The sequence below is a fragment of the Gasterosteus aculeatus genome, chromosome Y (genome assembly GCF_964276395.1).
Source record: "Gasterosteus aculeatus chromosome Y, fGasAcu3.hap1.1, whole genome shotgun sequence".
NCBI lineage: Eukaryota > Metazoa > Chordata > Actinopteri > Perciformes > Gasterosteidae > Gasterosteus > Gasterosteus aculeatus.
In genome coordinates, this window is record NC_135709.1 from 7,422,983 (window position 1) to 7,442,773 (window position 19,791).

Below are 19,791 nucleotides of genomic sequence, written 5' to 3' on the forward strand. Positions count from 1 at the left end.
GGCCCCTTTAACGGCCCCTAGCTCCGGACTGCAATGACCTACAGACTTGCAACCACCTTTGAATCGAAGCTGCCGTCCCCGGTATGAGTTGGTAACTTTGGAAAGGAAGGGTTTGAACCTTTGGTTCCAAGATGGCCGATTCTGCAATCCTGGTTCCGACATATGTGGTAGTGCTCCCCCGGGGTTGTCGGGAACAGTTGGCCCCGTGTCCCTAGCCCCTTGCGTTCCCGAGTTATAGACCCGTAAATGTAAAAGGTCAAAAAGGTCAGTTTCCAGTCTTTTAGGCCCATTTTGGCACCTTTAATGGCCTCTAGCGCCGGACTGCAATGACCTACAGACTTGCAACCACCGTTGAATCAAGCTGCCGTACCCGGTATGAGTTGGTGACTTGTTTGACCCTGTGGCCCCAAAGGAAGGGCCCCAAAAGTGAGGCCAAATTCATCCATCACGGAGCTAAATTTTGAAGTCTATAGCTGGTATTTTGGAAGGGCCTCATAACTTTGGAAAGGAAGGGTTTGAACCTTTGGTTCCAAGACGGCCGATTCTGCAATCCTGGTTCCGACATATGTGGTAGTGCTCCCCCGGGGTTGTTGGGAACAGTTGGCCCCGTGTCCCTAGCCCCTTGCATTCCCGAGTTATCGACCCTTAAATGTAAAAGGTCAAAAAGGTCAGTTTCCAGATTCTGGTATATAGTACTGAACCAGTCTTTTAGGCCCGTTTTGGTACCTTTAACGGCCCCTAGCGCCGGACTGCAATGACCTACAGACTTGCAACCACCGTTGAATCGAAGCTGCCGTCCCCGGTATGAGTTTGTAACTTGTTTGACCCTGTGGCCCAAAAGGAAGGTCCCCAAAAGTGAGGCCAAAGCCATCCATCACGGAGCTAAATTTTGAAGTCAATAGCTGGTATTTTGGAAGGGCCTTATAACTTTGGAAAGGAAGGGTTTGAACCTTTGGTTCCAAGATGGCCAATTCTGCAATCCTGGTTCCGACATATGTGGTAGTGCTCCCCCGAGGTTGTCGGGAACAGTTGGCCCCGTGTCCCTAGCCCCTTGCGTTCCCGAGTTATCGACCCGTAAATGTAAAAGGTCAAAAAGGTCAGTTTCCAGTCTTTTAGGCCCATTTTGGCACCTTTAATGGCCCCTAGCGCCGGACTGCAATGACCTACAGACTTGCAACCACCTTTGAATCGAAGCTGCCGTCCCCGGTATGAGTTGGTAACTTGTTTGACCCTGTGGCCTAAAAGGAAGGGCCCCAAAAGTGAGGCCAAAGCCATCCATCACGGAGCTAAATTTTGAAGTCAATAGCTGGTATTTTGGAAGGGCCTCATAACTTTGGAAAGGAAGGGTTTGAACCTTTGGTTCCAAGATGGCCGATTCTGCAATCCTGGTTCCGACATATGTGGTAGTGCTCCCCCGGGGTTGTCGGGAACAGTTGGCCCCGTGTCCCTAGCCCCTTGCATTCTCGGGTTATCGACCCTTAAATGTAAAAGGTCGGTTTCCAGATTCAGGTATACAGTTCTGAACCAGTCTTTTAGGCCCGTTTTGGCCCCTTTAACGGCCCCTAGCGCCGGACTGCAATGACCTACAAACTTGCAACCACCTTTGAATCGAAGCTGCCGTCCCCGGTATGAGTTGGTAACTTTGGAAAGGAAGGGTTTGAACCTTTGGTTCCAAGATGGCCGATTCTGCAATCCTGGTTCCGACATATGTGGTAGTGCTACCCCGGGGTTGTCGGGAACAGTTGGCCCCGTGTCCCTAGCCCCTTGCATTCCCGGGTTATCGACCCTTAAATGTAAAAGGTCGGTTTCCAGATTCAGGTATACAGTTCTGAACCAGTCTTTTAGGCCCGTTTTGGCCCCTTTAACGGCCCCTAGCGCCGGACTGCAATGACCTACAAACTTGCAACCACCTTTGAATCGAAGCTGCCGTCCCCGGTATGAGTTGGTAACTTTGGAAAGGAAGGGTTTGAACCTTTGGTTCCAAGACGGCCGATTCTGCAATCCTGGTTCCGACATATGTGGTAGTGCTCCCCCGGGGTTGTTGGGAACAGTTGGCCCCGTGTCCCTAGCCCCTTGCATTCCCGAGTTATCGACCCTTAAATGTAAAAGGTCAAAAAGGTCAGTTTCCAGATTCTGGTATATAGTACTGAACCAGTCTTTTAGGCCCGTTTTGGTACCTTTAACGGCCCCTAGCGCCGGACTGCAATGACCTACAGACTTGCAACCACCGTTGAATCGAAGCTGCCGTCCCCGGTATGAGTTTGTAACTTGTTTGACCCTGTGGCCCAAAAGGAAGGTCCCCAAAAGTGAGGCCAAATCCATCCATCACGGAGCTAAATTTTGAAGTCTATAGCTGGTATTTTGGAAGGGCCTCATAACTTTGGAAAGGAAGGGTTTGAACCTTTGGTTCCAAGACGGCCGATTCTGCAATCCTGGTTCCGACATATGTGGTAGTGCTCCCCCGGGGTTGTTGGGAACAGTTGGCCCCGTGTCCCTAGCCCCTTGCATTCCCGAGTTATCGACCCTTAAATGTAAAAGGTCAAAAAGGTCAGTTTCCAGATTCTGGTATATAGTACTGAACCAGTCTTTTAGGCCCGTTTTGGTACCTTTAACGGCCCCTAGCGCCGGACTGCAATGACCTACAGACTTGCAACCACCGTTGAATCGAAGCTGCCGTCCCCGGTATGAGTTTGTAACTTGTTTGACCCTGTGGCCCAAAAGGAAGGTCCCCAAAAGTGAGGCCAAAGCCATCCATCACGGAGCTAAATTTTGAAGTCAATAGCTGGTATTTTGGAAGGGCCTTATAACTTTGGAAAGGAAGGGTTTGAACCTTTGGTTCCAAGATGGCCGATTCTGCAATCCTGGTTCCGACATATGTGGTAGTGCTCCCCCGGGGTTGTCGGGAACAGTTGGCCCCGTGTCCCTAGCCCCTTGCATTCCCGAGTTATCGACCCTTGAATGTAAAAGGTCAAAAAGGTCAGTTTCCAGTCTTTTAGGCCCGTTTTGGCCCGTTTAACGGCCCCTAGCGCCGGACTGCAATGACCTACAGACTTGCAACCACCTTTGAATCGAAGCTGCCGTCCCCGGTATGAGTTGGTAACTTGTTTGACCCTGTGGCCTAAAAGGAAGGGCCCCAAAAGTGAGGCCAAAGCCATCCATCACGGAGCTAAATTTTGAAGTCAATAGCTGGTATTTTGGAAGGGCCTCATAACTTTGGAAAGGAAGGGTTTGAACCTTTGGTTCCAAGATGGCCGATTCTGCAATACTGGTTCCGACATATGTGGTAGTGCTCCCCCGGGGTTGTCGGGAACAGTTGGCCCCGTGTCCCTAGCCCCTTGCATTCTCGGGTTATCGACCCTTAAATGTAAAAGGTCGGTTTCCAGATTCAGGTATACAGTTCTGAACCAGTCTTTTAGGCCCGTTTTGGCCCCTTTAACGGCCCCTAGCGCCGGACTGCAATGACCTACAAACTTGCAACCACCTTTGAATCGAAGCTGCCGTCCCCGGTATGAGTTGGTAACTTTGGAAAGGAAGGGTTTGAACCTTTGGTTCCAAGATGGCCGATTCTGCAATCCTGGTTCCGACATATGTGGTAGTGCTACCCCGGGGTTGTCGGGAACAGTTGGCCCCGTGTCCCTAGCCCCTTGCATTCCCGGGTTATCGACCCTTAAATGTAAAAGGTCGGTTTCCAGATTCAGGTATACAGTTCTGAACCAGTCTTTTAGGCCCGTTTTGGCCCCTTTAACGGCCCCTAGCGCCGGACTGCAATGACCTACAGACTTGCAACCACCTTTGAATCGAAGCTGCTGTCCCCGGTATGAGTTGGTAACTTTGGAAAGGAAGGGTTTGAACCTTTGGTTCCAAGATGGCCGATTCTGCAATCCTGGTTCCGACATATGTGGTAGTGCTCCCCCGGGGTTGTCGGGAACAGTTGGCCCCGTGTCCCTAGCCCCTTGCGTTCCCGAGTTATCGACCCGTAAATGTAAAAGGTCAAAAAGGTCAGTTTCCAGTCTTTTAGGCCCATTTTGGCACCTTTAATGGCCCCTAGCGCCGGACTGCAATGACCTACAGACTTGCAACCACCTTTGAATCGAAGCTGCCGTCCCCGGTATGAGTTGGTAACTTGTTTGACCCTGTGGCCTAAAAGGAAGGGCCCCAAAAGTGAGGCCAAAGCCATCCATCACGGAGCTAAATTTTGAAGTCAATAGCTGGTATTTTGGAAGGGCCTCATAACTTTGGAAAGGAAGGGTTTGAACCTTTGGTTCCAAGATGGCCGATTCTGCAATCCTGGTTCCGACATATGTGGTAGTGCTCCCCCGGGGTTGTCGGGAACAGTTGGCCCCGTGTCCCTAGCCCCTTGCATTCTCGGGTTATCGACCCTTAAATGTAAAAGGTCGGTTTCCAGATTCAGGTATACAGTTCTGAACCAGTCTTTTAGGCCCGTTTTGGCCCCTTTAACGGCCCCTAGCGCCGGACTGCAATGACCTACAAACTTGCAACCACCTTTGAATCGAAGCTGCCGTCCCCGGTATGAGTTGGTAACTTTGGAAAGGAAGGGTTTGAACCTTTGGTTCCAAGATGGCCGATTCTGCAATCCTGGTTCCGACATATGTGGTAGTGCTACCCCGGGGTTGTCGGGAACAGTTGGCCCCGTGTCCCTAGCCCCTTGCATTCCCGGGTTATCGACCCTTAAATGTAAAAGGTCGGTTTCCAGATTCAGGTATACAGTTCTGAACCAGTCTTTTAGGCCCGTTTTGGCCCCTTTAACGGCCCCTAGCGCCGGACTGCAATGACCTACAGACTTGCAACCGCCTTTGAATCGAAGCTGCTGTCCCCGGTATGAGTTGGTAACTTTGGAAAGGAAGGGTTTGAACCGTTGGTTCCAACATGGCCGATTCTGCAATCCTGGTTCCGACATATGTGGTAGTGCTCCCCCGGGGTTGTCGGGAACAGTAGGCCCCGTGTCCCTAGCCCCTTGCGTTCCCGAGTTATCGACCCGTAAATGTAAAAGGTCAAAAAGGTCAGTTTCCAGATTGAGGTATATAGTACTGAACCAGTCTTTTAGGCCCGTTTTGGCCCCTTTAACGGCCCCTAGCTCCGGACTGCAATGACCTACAGACTTGCAACCACCTTTGAATCGAAGCTGCCGTCCCCGGTATGAGTTGGTAACTTTAGAAAGGAAGGGTTTGAACCTTTGGTTCCAAGATGGCCGATTCTGCAATCCTGGTTCCGACATATGTGGTAGTGCTCCCCCGGGGTTGTCGGGAACAGTTGGCCCCGTGTCCCTAGCCCCTTGCGTTCCCGAGTTATCGACCCGTAAATGTAAAAGGTCAAAAAGGTCAGTTTCCAGATTGAGGTATATAGTACTGAACCAGTCTTTTAGGCCCGTTTTGGCCCCTTTAACGGCCCCTAGCTCCGGACTGCAATGACCTACAGACTTGCAACCACCTTTGAATCGAAGCTGCCGTCCCCGGTATGAGTTGGTAACTTTGGAAAGGAAGGGTTTGAACCTTTGGTTCCAAGATGGCCGATTCTGCAATCCTGGTTCCGACATATGTGGTAGTGCTCCCCCGGGGTTGTCGGGAACAGTTGGCCCCGTGTCCCTAGCCCCTTGCGTTCCCGAGTTATCGACCCGTAAATGTAAAAGGTCTAAAAGGTCAGTTTCCAGATTGAGGTATATAGTACTGAACCAGTCTCTTAGGCCCGTTTTGGCCCCTTTCACGGCCCCTAGCTCCGGACTGCAATGACCTACAGACTTGCAACCACCTTTGAATCGAAGCTGCCGTCCCCGGTATGAGTTGGTAACTTTGGAAAGGAAGGGTTTGAACCTTTGGTTCCAAGATGGCCGATTCTGCAATCCTGGTTCCGACATATGTGGTAGTGCTACCCCGGGGTTGTCGGGAACAGTTGGCCCCGTGTCCCTAGCCCCTTGCATTCCCGAGTTATCGACCCTTGAATGTAAAAGGTCAAAAAGGTCAGTTTCCAGTCTTTTAGGCCCGTTTTGGCCCGTTTAACGGCCCCTAGCGCCGGACTGCAATGACCTACAGACTTGCAACCACCTTTGAATCGAAGCTGCCGTCCCCGGTATGAGTTGGTAACTTGTTTGACCCTGTGGCCTAAAAGGAAGGGCCCCAAAAGTGAGGCCAAAGCCATCCATCACGGAGCTAAATTTTGAAGTCAATAGCTGGTATTTTGGAAGGGCCTCATAACTTTGGAAAGGAAGGGTTTGAACCTTTGGTTCCAAGATGGCCGATTCTGCAATCCTGGTTCCGACATATGTGGTAGTGCTCCCCCGGGGTTGTCGGGAACAGTTGGCCCCGTGTCCCTAGCCCCTTGCATTCTCGGGTTATCGACCCTTAAATGTAAAAGGTCGGTTTCCAGATTCAGGTATACAGTTCTGAACCAGTCTTTTAGGCCCGTTTTGGCCCCTTTAACGGCCCCTAGCGCCGGACTGCAATGACCTACAAACTTGCAACCACCTTTGAATCGAAGCTGCCGTCCCCGGTATGAGTTGGTAACTTTGGAAAGGAAGGGTTTGAACCTTTGGTTCCAAGATGGCCGATTCTGCAATCCTGGTTCCGACATATGTGGTAGTGCTACCCCGGGGTTGTCGGGAACAGTTGGCCCCGTGTCCCTAGCCCCTTGCATTCCCGGGTTATCAACCCTTAAATGTAAAAGGTCGGTTTCCAGATTCAGGTATACAGTTCTGAACCAGTCTTTTAGGCCCGTTTTGGCCCCTTTAACGGCCCCTAGCTCCGGACTGCAATGACCTACAGACTTGCAACCACCTTTGAATCGAAGCTGCTGTCCCCGGTATGAGTTGGTAACTTTGGAAAGGAAGGGTTTGAACCGTTGGTTCCAACATGGCCGATTCTGCAATCCTGGTTCCGACATATGTGGTAGTGCTCCCCCGGGGTTGTTGGGAACAGTTGGCCCCGTGTCCCTAGCCCCTTGCATTCCCGAGTTATCGACCCTTAAATGTAAAAGGTCAAAAAGGTCAGTTTCCAGATTCTGGTATATAGTACTGAACCAGTCTTTTAGGCCCGTTTTGGTACCTTTAACGGCCCCTAGCGCCGGACTGCAATGACCTACAGACTTGCAACCACCGTTGAATCGAAGCTGCCGTCCCCGGTATGAGTTTGTAACTTGTTTGACCCTGTGGCCCAAAAGGAAGGTCCCCAAAAGTGAGGCCAAATCCATCCATCACGGAGCTAAATTTTGAAGTCTATAGCTGGTATTTTGGAAGGGCCTCATAACTTTGGAAAGGAAGGGTTTGAACCTTTGGTTCCAAGACGGCCGATTCTGCAATCCTGGTTCCGACATATGTGGTAGTGCTCCCCCGGGGTTGTTGGGAACAGTTGGCCCCGTGTCCCTAGCCCCTTGCATTCCCGAGTTATCGACCCTTAAATGTAAAAGGTCAAAAAGGTCAGTTTCCAGATTCTGGTATATAGTACTGAACCAGTCTTTTAGGCCCGTTTTGGTACCTTTAACGGCCCCTAGCGCCGGACTGCAATGACCTACAGACTTGCAACCACCGTTGAATCGAAGCTGCCGTCCCCGGTATGAGTTTGTAACTTGTTTGACCCTGTGGCCCAAAAGGAAGGTCCCCAAAAGTGAGGCCAAAGCCATCCATCACGGAGCTAAATTTTGAAGTCAATAGCTGGTATTTTGGAAGGGCCTTATAACTTTGGAAAGGAAGGGTTTGAACCTTTGGTTCCAAGATGGCCGATTCTGCAATCCTGGTTCCGACATATGTGGTAGTGCTCCCCCGGGGTTGTCGGGAACAGTTGGCCCCGTGTCCCTAGCCCCTTGCATTCCCGAGTTATCGACCCTTGAATGTAAAAGGTCAAAAAGGTCAGTTTCCAGTCTTTTAGGCCCGTTTTGGCCCGTTTAACGGCCCCTAGCGCCGGACTGCAATGACCTACAGACTTGCAACCACCTTTGAATCGAAGCTGCCGTCCCCGGTATGAGTTGGTAACTTGTTTGACCCTGTGGCCTAAAAGGAAGGGCCCCAAAAGTGAGGCCAAAGCCATCCATCACGGAGCTAAATTTTGAAGTCAATAGCTGGTATTTTGGAAGGGCCTCATAACTTTGGAAAGGAAGGGTTTGAACCTTTGGTTCCAAGATGGCCGATTCTGCAATACTGGTTCCGACATATGTGGTAGTGCTCCCCCGGGGTTGTCGGGAACAGTTGGCCCCGTGTCCCTAGCCCCTTGCATTCTCGGGTTATCGACCCTTAAATGTAAAAGGTCGGTTTCCAGATTCAGGTATACAGTTCTGAACCAGTCTTTTAGGCCCGTTTTGGCCCCTTTAACGGCCCCTAGCGCCGGACTGCAATGACCTACAAACTTGCAACCACCTTTGAATCGAAGCTGCCGTCCCCGGTATGAGTTGGTAACTTTGGAAAGGAAGGGTTTGAACCTTTGGTTCCAAGATGGCCGATTCTGCAATCCTGGTTCCGACATATGTGGTAGTGCTACCCCGGGGTTGTCGGGAACAGTTGGCCCCGTGTCCCTAGCCCCTTGCATTCCCGGGTTATCGACCCTTAAATGTAAAAGGTCGGTTTCCAGATTCAGGTATACAGTTCTGAACCAGTCTTTTAGGCCCGTTTTGGCCCCTTTAACGGCCCCTAGCGCCGGACTGCAATGACCTACAGACTTGCAACCACCTTTGAATCGAAGCTGCTGTCCCCGGTATGAGTTGGTAACTTTGGAAAGGAAGGGTTTGAACCTTTGGTTCCAAGATGGCCGATTCTGCAATCCTGGTTCCGACATATGTGGTAGTGCTCCCCCGGGGTTGTCGGGAACAGTTGGCCCCGTGTCCCTAGCCCCTTGCGTTCCCGAGTTATCGACCCGTAAATGTAAAAGGTCAAAAAGGTCAGTTTCCAGTCTTTTAGGCCCATTTTGGCACCTTTAATGGCCCCTAGCGCCGGACTGCAATGACCTACAGACTTGCAACCACCTTTGAATCGAAGCTGCCGTCCCCGGTATGAGTTGGTAACTTGTTTGACCCTGTGGCCTAAAAGGAAGGGCCCCAAAAGTGAGGCCAAAGCCATCCATCACGGAGCTAAATTTTGAAGTCAATAGCTGGTATTTTGGAAGGGCCTCATAACTTTGGAAAGGAAGGGTTTGAACCTTTGGTTCCAAGATGGCCGATTCTGCAATCCTGGTTCCGACATATGTGGTAGTGCTCCCCCGGGGTTGTCGGGAACAGTTGGCCCCGTGTCCCTAGCCCCTTGCATTCTCGGGTTATCGACCCTTAAATGTAAAAGGTCGGTTTCCAGATTCAGGTATACAGTTCTGAACCAGTCTTTTAGGCCCGTTTTGGCCCCTTTAACGGCCCCTAGCGCCGGACTGCAATGACCTACAAACTTGCAACCACCTTTGAATCGAAGCTGCCGTCCCCGGTATGAGTTGGTAACTTTGGAAAGGAAGGGTTTGAACCTTTGGTTCCAAGATGGCCGATTCTGCAATCCTGGTTCCGACATATGTGGTAGTGCTACCCCGGGGTTGTCGGGAACAGTTGGCCCCGTGTCCCTAGCCCCTTGCATTCCCGGGTTATCGACCCTTAAATGTAAAAGGTCGGTTTCCAGATTCAGGTATACAGTTCTGAACCAGTCTTTTAGGCCCGTTTTGGCCCCTTTAACGGCCCCTAGCGCCGGACTGCAATGACCTACAGACTTGCAACCGCCTTTGAATCGAAGCTGCTGTCCCCGGTATGAGTTGGTAACTTTGGAAAGGAAGGGTTTGAACCGTTGGTTCCAACATGGCCGATTCTGCAATCCTGGTTCCGACATATGTGGTAGTGCTCCCCCGGGGTTGTCGGGAACAGTAGGCCCCGTGTCCCTAGCCCCTTGCGTTCCCGAGTTATCGACCCGTAAATGTAAAAGGTCAAAAAGGTCAGTTTCCAGATTGAGGTATATAGTACTGAACCAGTCTTTTAGGCCCGTTTTGGCCCCTTTAACGGCCCCTAGCTCCGGACTGCAATGACCTACAGACTTGCAACCACCTTTGAATCGAAGCTGCCGTCCCCGGTATGAGTTGGTAACTTTAGAAAGGAAGGGTTTGAACCTTTGGTTCCAAGATGGCCGATTCTGCAATCCTGGTTCCGACATATGTGGTAGTGCTCCCCCGGGGTTGTCGGGAACAGTTGGCCCCGTGTCCCTAGCCCCTTGCGTTCCCGAGTTATCGACCCGTAAATGTAAAAGGTCAAAAAGGTCAGTTTCCAGATTGAGGTATATAGTACTGAACCAGTCTTTTAGGCCCGTTTTGGCCCCTTTAACGGCCCCTAGCTCCGGACTGCAATGACCTACAGACTTGCAACCACCTTTGAATCGAAGCTGCCGTCCCCGGTATGAGTTGGTAACTTTGGAAAGGAAGGGTTTGAACCTTTGGTTCCAAGACGGCCGATTCTGCAATCCTGGTTCCGACATATGTGGTAGTGCTCCCCCGGGGTTGTTGGGAACAGTTGGCCCCGTGTCCCTAGCCCCTTGCATTCCCGAGTTATCGACCCTTAAATGTAAAAGGTCAAAAAGGTCAGTTTCCAGATTCTGGTATATAGTACTGAACCAGTCTTTTAGGCCCGTTTTGGTACCTTTAACGGCCCCTAGCGCCGGACTGCAATGACCTACAGACTTGCAACCACCGTTGAATCGAAGCTGCCGTCCCCGGTATGAGTTTGTAACTTGTTTGACCCTGTGGCCCAAAAGGAAGGTCCCCAAAAGTGAGGCCAAATCCATCCATCACGGAGCTAAATTTTGAAGTCTATAGCTGGTATTTTGGAAGGGCCTCATAACTTTGGAAAGGAAGGGTTTGAACCTTTGGTTCCAAGACGGCCGATTCTGCAATCCTGGTTCCGACATATGTGGTAGTGCTCCCCCGGGGTTGTTGGGAACAGTTGGCCCCGTGTCCCTAGCCCCTTGCATTCCCGAGTTATCGACCCTTAAATGTAAAAGGTCAAAAAGGTCAGTTTCCAGATTCTGGTATATAGTACTGAACCAGTCTTTTAGGCCCGTTTTGGTACCTTTAACGGCCCCTAGCGCCGGACTGCAATGACCTACAGACTTGCAACCACCGTTGAATCGAAGCTGCCGTCCCCGGTATGAGTTTGTAACTTGTTTGACCCTGTGGCCCAAAAGGAAGGTCCCCAAAAGTGAGGCCAAAGCCATCCATCACGGAGCTAAATTTTGAAGTCAATAGCTGGTATTTTGGAAGGGCCTTATAACTTTGGAAAGGAAGGGTTTGAACCTTTGGTTCCAAGATGGCCGATTCTGCAATCCTGGTTCCGACATATGTGGTAGTGCTCCCCCGGGGTTGTCGGGAACAGTTGGCCCCGTGTCCCTAGCCCCTTGCATTCCCGAGTTATCGACCCTTGAATGTAAAAGGTCAAAAAGGTCAGTTTCCAGTCTTTTAGGCCCGTTTTGGCCCGTTTAACGGCCCCTAGCGCCGGACTGCAATGACCTACAGACTTGCAACCACCTTTGAATCGAAGCTGCCGTCCCCGGTATGAGTTGGTAACTTGTTTGACCCTGTGGCCTAAAAGGAAGGGCCCCAAAAGTGAGGCCAAAGCCATCCATCACGGAGCTAAATTTTGAAGTCAATAGCTGGTATTTTGGAAGGGCCTCATAACTTTGGAAAGGAAGGGTTTGAACCTTTGGTTCCAAGATGGCCGATTCTGCAATACTGGTTCCGACATATGTGGTAGTGCTCCCCCGGGGTTGTCGGGAACAGTTGGCCCCGTGTCCCTCGCCCCTTGCATTCTCGGGTTATCGACCCTTAAATGTAAAAGGTCGGTTTCCAGATTCAGGTATACAGTTCTGAACCAGTCTTTTAGGCCCGTTTTGGCCCCTTTAACGGCCCCTAGCGCCGGACTGCAATGACCTACAAACTTGCAACCACCTTTGAATCGAAGCTGCCGTCCCCGGTATGAGTTTGTAACTTGTTTGACCCTGTGGCCCAAAAGGAAGGTCCCCAAAAGTGAGGCCAAAGCCATCCATCACGGAGCTAAATTTTGAAGTCAATAGCTGGTATTTTGGAAGGGCCTTATAACTTTGGAAAGGAAGGGTTTGAACCTTTGGTTCCAAGATGGCCGATTCTGCAATCCTGGTTCCGACATATGTGGTAGTGCTCCCCCGGGGTTGTCGGGAACAGTTGGCCCCGTGTCCCTAGCCCCTTGCATTCCCGAGTTATCGACCCTTGAATGTAAAAGGTCAAAAAGGTCAGTTTCCAGTCTTTTAGGCCCGTTTTGGCCCGTTTAACGGCCCCTAGCGCCGGACTGCAATGACCTACAGACTTGCAACCACCTTTGAATCGAAGCTGCCGTCCCCGGTATGAGTTGGTAACTTGTTTGACCCTGTGGCCTAAAAGGAAGGGCCCCAAAAGTGAGGCCAAAGCCATCCATCACGGAGCTAAATTTTGAAGTCAATAGCTGGTATTTTGGAAGGGCCTCATAACTTTGGAAAGGAAGGGTTTGAACCTTTGGTTCCAAGATGGCCGATTCTGCAATACTGGTTCCGACATATGTGGTAGTGCTCCCCCGGGGTTGTCGGGAACAGTTGGCCCCGTGTCCCTAGCCCCTTGCATTCTCGGGTTATCGACCCTTAAATGTAAAAGGTCGGTTTCCAGATTCAGGTATACAGTTCTGAACCAGTCTTTTAGGCCCGTTTTGGCCCCTTTAACGGCCCCTAGCGCCGGACTGCAATGACCTACAAACTTGCAACCACCTTTGAATCGAAGCTGCCGTCCCCGGTATGAGTTGGTAACTTTGGAAAGGAAGGGTTTGAACCTTTGGTTCCAAGATGGCCGATTCTGCAATCCTGGTTCCGACATATGTGGTAGTGCTACCCCGGGGTTGTCGGGAACAGTTGGCCCCGTGTCCCTAGCCCTTGCATTCCCGGGTTATCGACCCTTAAATGTAAAAGGTCGGTTTCCAGATTCAGGTATACAGTTCTGAACCAGTCTTTTAGGCCCGTTTTGGCCCCTTTAACGGCCCCTAGCGCCGGACTGCAATGACCTACAGACTTGCAACCACCTTTGAATCGAAGCTGCTGTCCCCGGTATGAGTTGGTAACTTTGGAAAGGAAGGGTTTGAACCTTTGGTTCCAAGATGGCCGATTCTGCAATCCTGGTTCCGACATATGTGGTAGTGCTCCCCCGGGGTTGTCGGGAACAGTTGGCCCCGTGTCCCTAGCCCCTTGCGTTCCCGAGTTATCGACCCGTAAATGTAAAAGGTCAAAAAGGTCAGTTTCCAGTCTTTTAGGCCCATTTTGGCACCTTTAATGGCCCCTAGCGCCGGACTGCAATGACCTACAGACTTGCAACCACCTTTGAATCGAAGCTGCCGTCCCCGGTATGAGTTGGTAACTTGTTTGACCCTGTGGCCTAAAAGGAAGGGCCCCAAAAGTGAGGCCAAAGCCATCCATCACGGAGCTAAATTTTGAAGTCAATAGCTGGTATTTTGGAAGGGCCTCATAACTTTGGAAAGGAAGGGTTTGAACCTTTGGTTCCAAGATGGCCGATTCTGCAATCCTGGTTCCGACATATGTGGTAGTGCTCCCCCGGGGTTGTCGGGAACAGTTGGCCCCGTGTCCCTAGCCCCTTGCATTCTCGGGTTATCGACCCTTAAATGTAAAAGGTCGGTTTCCAGATTCAGGTATACAGTTCTGAACCAGTCTTTTAGGCCCGTTTTGGCCCCTTTAACGGCCCCTAGCGCCGGACTGCAATGACCTACAAACTTGCAACCACCTTTGAATCGAAGCTGCCGTCCCCGGTATGAGTTGGTAACTTTGGAAAGGAAGGGTTTGAACCTTTGGTTCCAAGATGGCCGATTCTGCAATCCTGGTTCCGACATATGTGGTAGTGCTACCCCGGGGTTGTCGGGAACAGTTGGCCCCGTGTCCCTAGCCCCTTGCATTCCCGGGTTATCGACCCTTAAATGTAAAAGGTCGGTTTCCAGATTCAGGTATACAGTTCTGAACCAGTCTTTTAGGCCCGTTTTGGCCCCTTTAACGGCCCCTAGCTCCGGACTGCAATGACCTACAGACTTGCAACCACCTTTGAATCGAAGCTGCCGTCCCCGGTATGAGTTGGTAACTTTAGAAAGGAAGGGTTTGAACCTTTGGTTCCAAGATGGCCGATTCTGCAATCCTGGTTCCGACATATGTGGTAGTGCTCCCACGGGGTTGTCGGGAACAGTTGGCCCCGTGTCCCTAGCCCCTTGCGTTCCCGAGTTATCGACCCGTAAATGTAAAAGGTCAAAAAGGTCAGTTTCCAGATTGAGGTATATAGTACTGAACCAGTCTTTTAGGCCCGTTTTGGCCCCTTTAACGGCCCCTAGCGCCGGACTGCAATGACCTACAGACTTGCAACCACCTTTGAATCGAAGCTGCTGTCCCCGGTATGAGTTGGTAACTTTGGAAAGGAAGGGTTTGAACCTTTGGTTCCAAGATGGCCAATTCTGCAATCCTGGTTCCGACATATGTGGTAGTGCTCCCCCGGGGTTGTCGGGAACAGTTGGCCCCGTGTCCCTAGCCCCTTGCGTTCCCGAGTTATCGACCCGTAAATGTAAAAGGTCAAAAAGGTCAGTTTCCAGTCTTTTAGGCCCATTTTGGCACCTTTAATGGCCCCTAGCGCCGGACTGCAATGACCTACAGACTTGCAACCACCTTTGAATCGAAGCTGCCGTCCCCGGTATGAGTTGGTAACTTGTTTGACCCTGTGGCCTAAAAGGAAGGGCCCCAAAAGTGAGGCCAAAGCCATCCATCACGGAGCTAAATTTTGAAGTCAATAGCTGGTATTTTGGAAGGGCCTCATAACTTTGGAAAGGAAGGGTTTGAACCTTTGGTTCCAAGACGGCCGATTCTGCAATCCTGGTTCCGACATATGTGGTAGTGCTCCCCCGGGGTTGTCGGGAACAGTTGGCCCCGTGTCCCTAGCCCCTTGCATTCTCGGGTTATCGACCCTTAAATGTAAAAGGTCGGTTTCCAGATTCAGGTATACAGTTCTGAACCAGTCTTTTAGGCCCGTTTTGGCCCCTTTAACGGCCCCTAGCGCCGGACTGCAATGACCTACAAACTTGCAACCACCTTTGAATCGAAGCTGCCGTCCCCGGTATGAGTTGGTAACTTTGGAAAGGAAGGGTTTGAACCTTTGGTTCCAAGATGGCCGATTCTGCAATCCTGGTTCCGACATATGTGGTAGTGCTACCCCGGGGTTGTCGGGAACAGTTGGCCCCGTGTCCCTAGCCCCTTGCATTCCCGGGTTATCGACCCTTAAATGTAAAAGGTCGGTTTCCAGATTCAGGTATACAGTTCTGAACCAGTCTTTTAGGCCCGTTTTGGCCCCTTTAACGGCCCCTAGCGCCGGACTGCAATGACCTACAAACTTGCAACCACCTTTGAATCGAAGCTGCCGTCCCCGGTATGAGTTGGTAACTTTGGAAAGGAAGGGTTTGAACCTTTGGTTCCAAGATGGCCGATTCTGCAATCCTGGTTCCGACATATGTGGTAGTGCTACCCCGGGGTTGTCGGGAACAGTTGGCCCCGTGTCCCTAGCCCCTTGCATTCCCGGGTTATCGACCCTTAAATGTAAAAGGTCGGTTTCCAGATTCAGGTATACAGTTCTGAACCAGTCTTTTAGGCCCGTTTTGGCCCCTTTAACGGCCCCTAGCGCCGGACTGCAATGACCTACAGACTTGCAACCACCTTTGAATCGAAGCTGCTGTCCCCGGTATGAGTTGGTAACTTTGGAAAGGAAGGGTTTGAACCTTTGGTTCCAAGATGGCCAATTCTGCAATCCTGGTTCCGACATATGTGGTAGTGCTCCCCCGGGGTTGTCGGGAACAGTTGGCCCCGTGTCCCTAGCCCCTTGCGTTCCCGAGTTATCGACCCGTAAATGTAAAAGGTCAAAAAGGTCAGTTTCCAGTCTTTTAGGCCCATTTTGGCACCTTTAATGGCCCCTAGCGCCGGACTGCAATGACCTACAGACTTGCAACCACCTTTGAATCGAAGCTGCCGTCCCCGGTATGAGTTGGTAACTTGTTTGACCCTGTGGCCTAAAAGGAAGGGCCCCAAAAGTGAGGCCAAAGCCATCCATCACGGAGCTAAATTTTGAAGTCAATAGCTGGTATTTTGGAAGGGCCTCATAACTTTGGAAAGGAAGGGTTTGAACCTTTGGTTCCAAGATGGCCGATTCTGCAATCCTGGTTCCGACATATGTGGTAGTGCTCCCCCGGGGTTGTCGGGAACAGTTGGCCCCGTGTCCCTAGCCCCTTGCATTCTCGGGTTATCGACCCTTAAATGTAAAAGGTCGGTTTCCAGATTCAGGTATACAGTTCTGAACCAGTCTTTTAGGCCCGTTTTGGCCCCTTTAACGGCCCCTAGCGCCGGACTGCAATGACCTACAAACTTGCAACCACCTTTGAATCGAAGCTGCCGTCCCCGGTATGAGTTGGTAACTTTGGAAAGGAAGGGTTTGAACCTTTGGTTCCAAGATGGCCGATTCTGCAATCCTGGTTCCGACATATGTGGTAGTGCTACCCCGGGGTTGTCGGGAACAGTTGGCCCCGTGTCCCTAGCCCCTTGCATTCCCGGGTTATCGACCCTTAAATGTAAAAGGTCGGTTTCCAGATTCAGGTATACAGTTCTGAACCAGTCTTTTAGGCCCGTTTTGGCCCCTTTAACGGCCCCTAGCGCCGGACTGCAATGACCTACAAACTTGCAACCACCTTTGAATCGAAGCTGCCGTCCCCGGTATGAGTTGGTAACTTTGGAAAGGAAGGGTTTGAACCTTTGGTTCCAAGACGGCCGATTCTGCAATCCTGGTTCCGACATATGTGGTAGTGCTCCCCCGGGGTTGTTGGGAACAGTTGGCCCCGTGTCCCTAGCCCCTTGCATTCCCGAGTTATCGACCCTTAAATGTAAAAGGTCAAAAAGGTCAGTTTCCAGATTCTGGTATATAGTACTGAACCAGTCTTTTAGGCCCATTTTGGCACCTTTAATGGCCTCTAGCGCCGGACTGCAATGACCTACAGACTTGCAACCACCGTTGAATCAAGCTGCCGTCCCCGGTATGAGTTGGTGACTTGTTTGACCCTGTGGCCCCAAAGGAAGGGCCCCAAAAGTGAGGCCAAATTCATCCATCACGGAGCTAAATTTTGAAGTCTATAGCTGGTATTTTGGAAGGGCCTCATAACTTTGGAAAGGAAGGGTTTGAACCTTTGGTTCCAAGACGGCCGATTCTGCAATCCTGGTTCCGACATATGTGGTAGTGCTCCCCCGGGGTTGTTGGGAACAGTTGGCCCCGTGTCCCTAGCCCCTTGCATTCCCGAGTTATCGACCCTTAAATGTAAAAGGTCAAAAAGGTCAGTTTCCAGATTCTGGTATATAGTACTGAACCAGTCTTTTAGGCCCGTTTTGGTACCTTTAACGGCCCCTAGCGCCGGACTGCAATGACCTACAGACTTGCAACCACCGTTGAATCGAAGCTGCCGTCCCCGGTATGAGTTTGTAACTTGTTTGACCCTGTGGCCCAAAAGGAAGGTCCCCAAAAGTGAGGCCAAAGCCATCCATCACGGAGCTAAATTTTGAAGTCAATAGCTGGTATTTTGGAAGGGCCTTATAACTTTGGAAAGGAAGGGTTTGAACCTTTGGTTCCAAGATGGCCGATTCTGCAATCCTGGTTCCGACATATGTGGTAGTGCTCCCCCGGGGTTGTCGGGAACAGTTGGCCCCGTGTCCCTAGCCCCTTGCATTCCCGAGTTATCGACCCTTGAATGTAAAAGGTCAAAAAGGTCAGTTTCCAGTCTTTTAGGCCCGTTTTGGCCCGTTTAACGGCCCCTAGCGCCGGACTGCAATGACCTACAGACTTGCAACCACCTTTGAATCGAAGCTGCCGTCCCCGGTATGAGTTGGTAACTTGTTTGACCCTGTGGCCTAAAAGGAAGGGCCCCAAAAGTGAGGCCAAAGCCATCCATCACGGAGCTAAATTTTGAAGTCAATAGCTGGTATTTTGGAAGGGCCTCATAACTTTGGAAAGGAAGGGTTTGAACCTTTGGTTCCAAGATGGCCGATTCTGCAATACTGGTTCCGACATATGTGGTAGTGCTCCCCCGGGGTTGTCGGGAACAGTTGGCCCCGTGTCCCTAGCCCCTTGCATTCTCGGGTTATCGACCCTTAAATGTAAAAGGTCGGTTTCCAGATTCAGGTATACAGTTCTGAACCAGTCTTTTAGGCCCGTTTTGGCCCCTTTAACGGCCCCTAGCGCCGGACTGCAATGACCTACAAACTTGCAACCACCTTTGAATCGAAGCTGCCGTCCCCGGTATGAGTTGGTAACTTTGGAAAGGAAGGGTTTGAACCTTTGGTTCCAAGACGGCCGATTCTGCAATCCTGGTTCCGACATATGTGGTAGTGCTCCCCCGGGGTTGTTGGGAACAGTTGGCCCCGTGTCCCTAGCCCCTTGCATTCCCGAGTTATCGACCCTTAAATGTAAAAGGTCAAAAAGGTCAGTTTCCAGATTCTGGTATATAGTACTGAACCAGTCTTTTAGGCCCGTTTTGGTACCTTTAACGGCCCCTAGCGCCGGACTGCAATGACCTACAGACTTGCAACCACCGTTGAATCGAAGCTGCCGTCCCCGGTATGAGTTTGTAACTTGTTTGACCCTGTGGCCCAAAAGGAAGGTCCCCAAAAGTGAGGCCAAATCCATCCATCACGGAGCTAAATTTTGAAGTCTATAGCTGGTATTTTGGAAGGGCCTCATAACTTTGGAAAGGAAGGGTTTGAACCTTTGGTTCCAAGACGGCCGATTCTGCAATCCTGGTTCCGACATATGTGGTAGTGCTCCCCCGGGGTTGTTGGGAACAGTTGGCCCCGTGTCCCTAGCCCCTTGCATTCCCGAGTTATCGACCCTTAAATGTAAAAGGTCAAAAAGGTCAGTTTCCAGATTCTGGTATATAGTACTGAACCAGTCTTTTAGGCCCGTTTTGGTACCTTTAACGGCCCCTAGCGCCGGACTGCAATGACCTACAGACTTGCAACCACCGTTGAATCGAAGCTGCCGTCCCCGGTATGAGTTTGTAACTTGTTTGACCCTGTGGCCCAAAAGGAAGGTCCCCAAAAGTGAGGCCAAAGCCATCCATCACGGAGCTAAATTTTGAAGTCAATAGCTGGTATTTTGGAAGGGCCTTATAACTTTGGAAAGGAAGGGTTTGAACCTTTGGTTCCAAGATGGCCGATTCTGCAATCCTGGTTCCGACATATGTGGTAGTGCTCCCCCGGGGTTGTCGGGAACAGTTGGCCCCGTGTCCCTAGCCCCTTGCATTCCCGAGTTATCGACCCTTGAATGTAAAAGGTCAAAAAGGTCAGTTTCCAGTCTTTTAGGCCCGTTTTGGCCCGTTTAACGGCCCCTAGCGCCGGACTGCAATGACCTACAGACTTGCAACCACCTTTGAATCGAAGCTGCCGTCCCCGGTATGAGTTGGTAACTTGTTTGACCCTGTGGCCTAAAAGGAAGGGCCCCAAAAGTGAGGCCAAAGCCATCCATCACGGAGCTAAATTTTGAAGTCAATAGCTGGTATTTTGGAAGGGCCTCATAACTTTGGAAAGGAAGGGTTTGAACCTTTGGTTCCAAGATGGCCGATTCTGCAATACTGGTTCCGACATATGTGGTAGTGCTCCCCCGGGGTTGTCGGGAACAGTTGGCCCCGTGTCCCTAGCCCCTTGCATTCTCGGGTTATCGACCCTTAAATGTAAAAGGTCGGTTTCCAGATTCAGGTATACAGTTCTGAACCAGT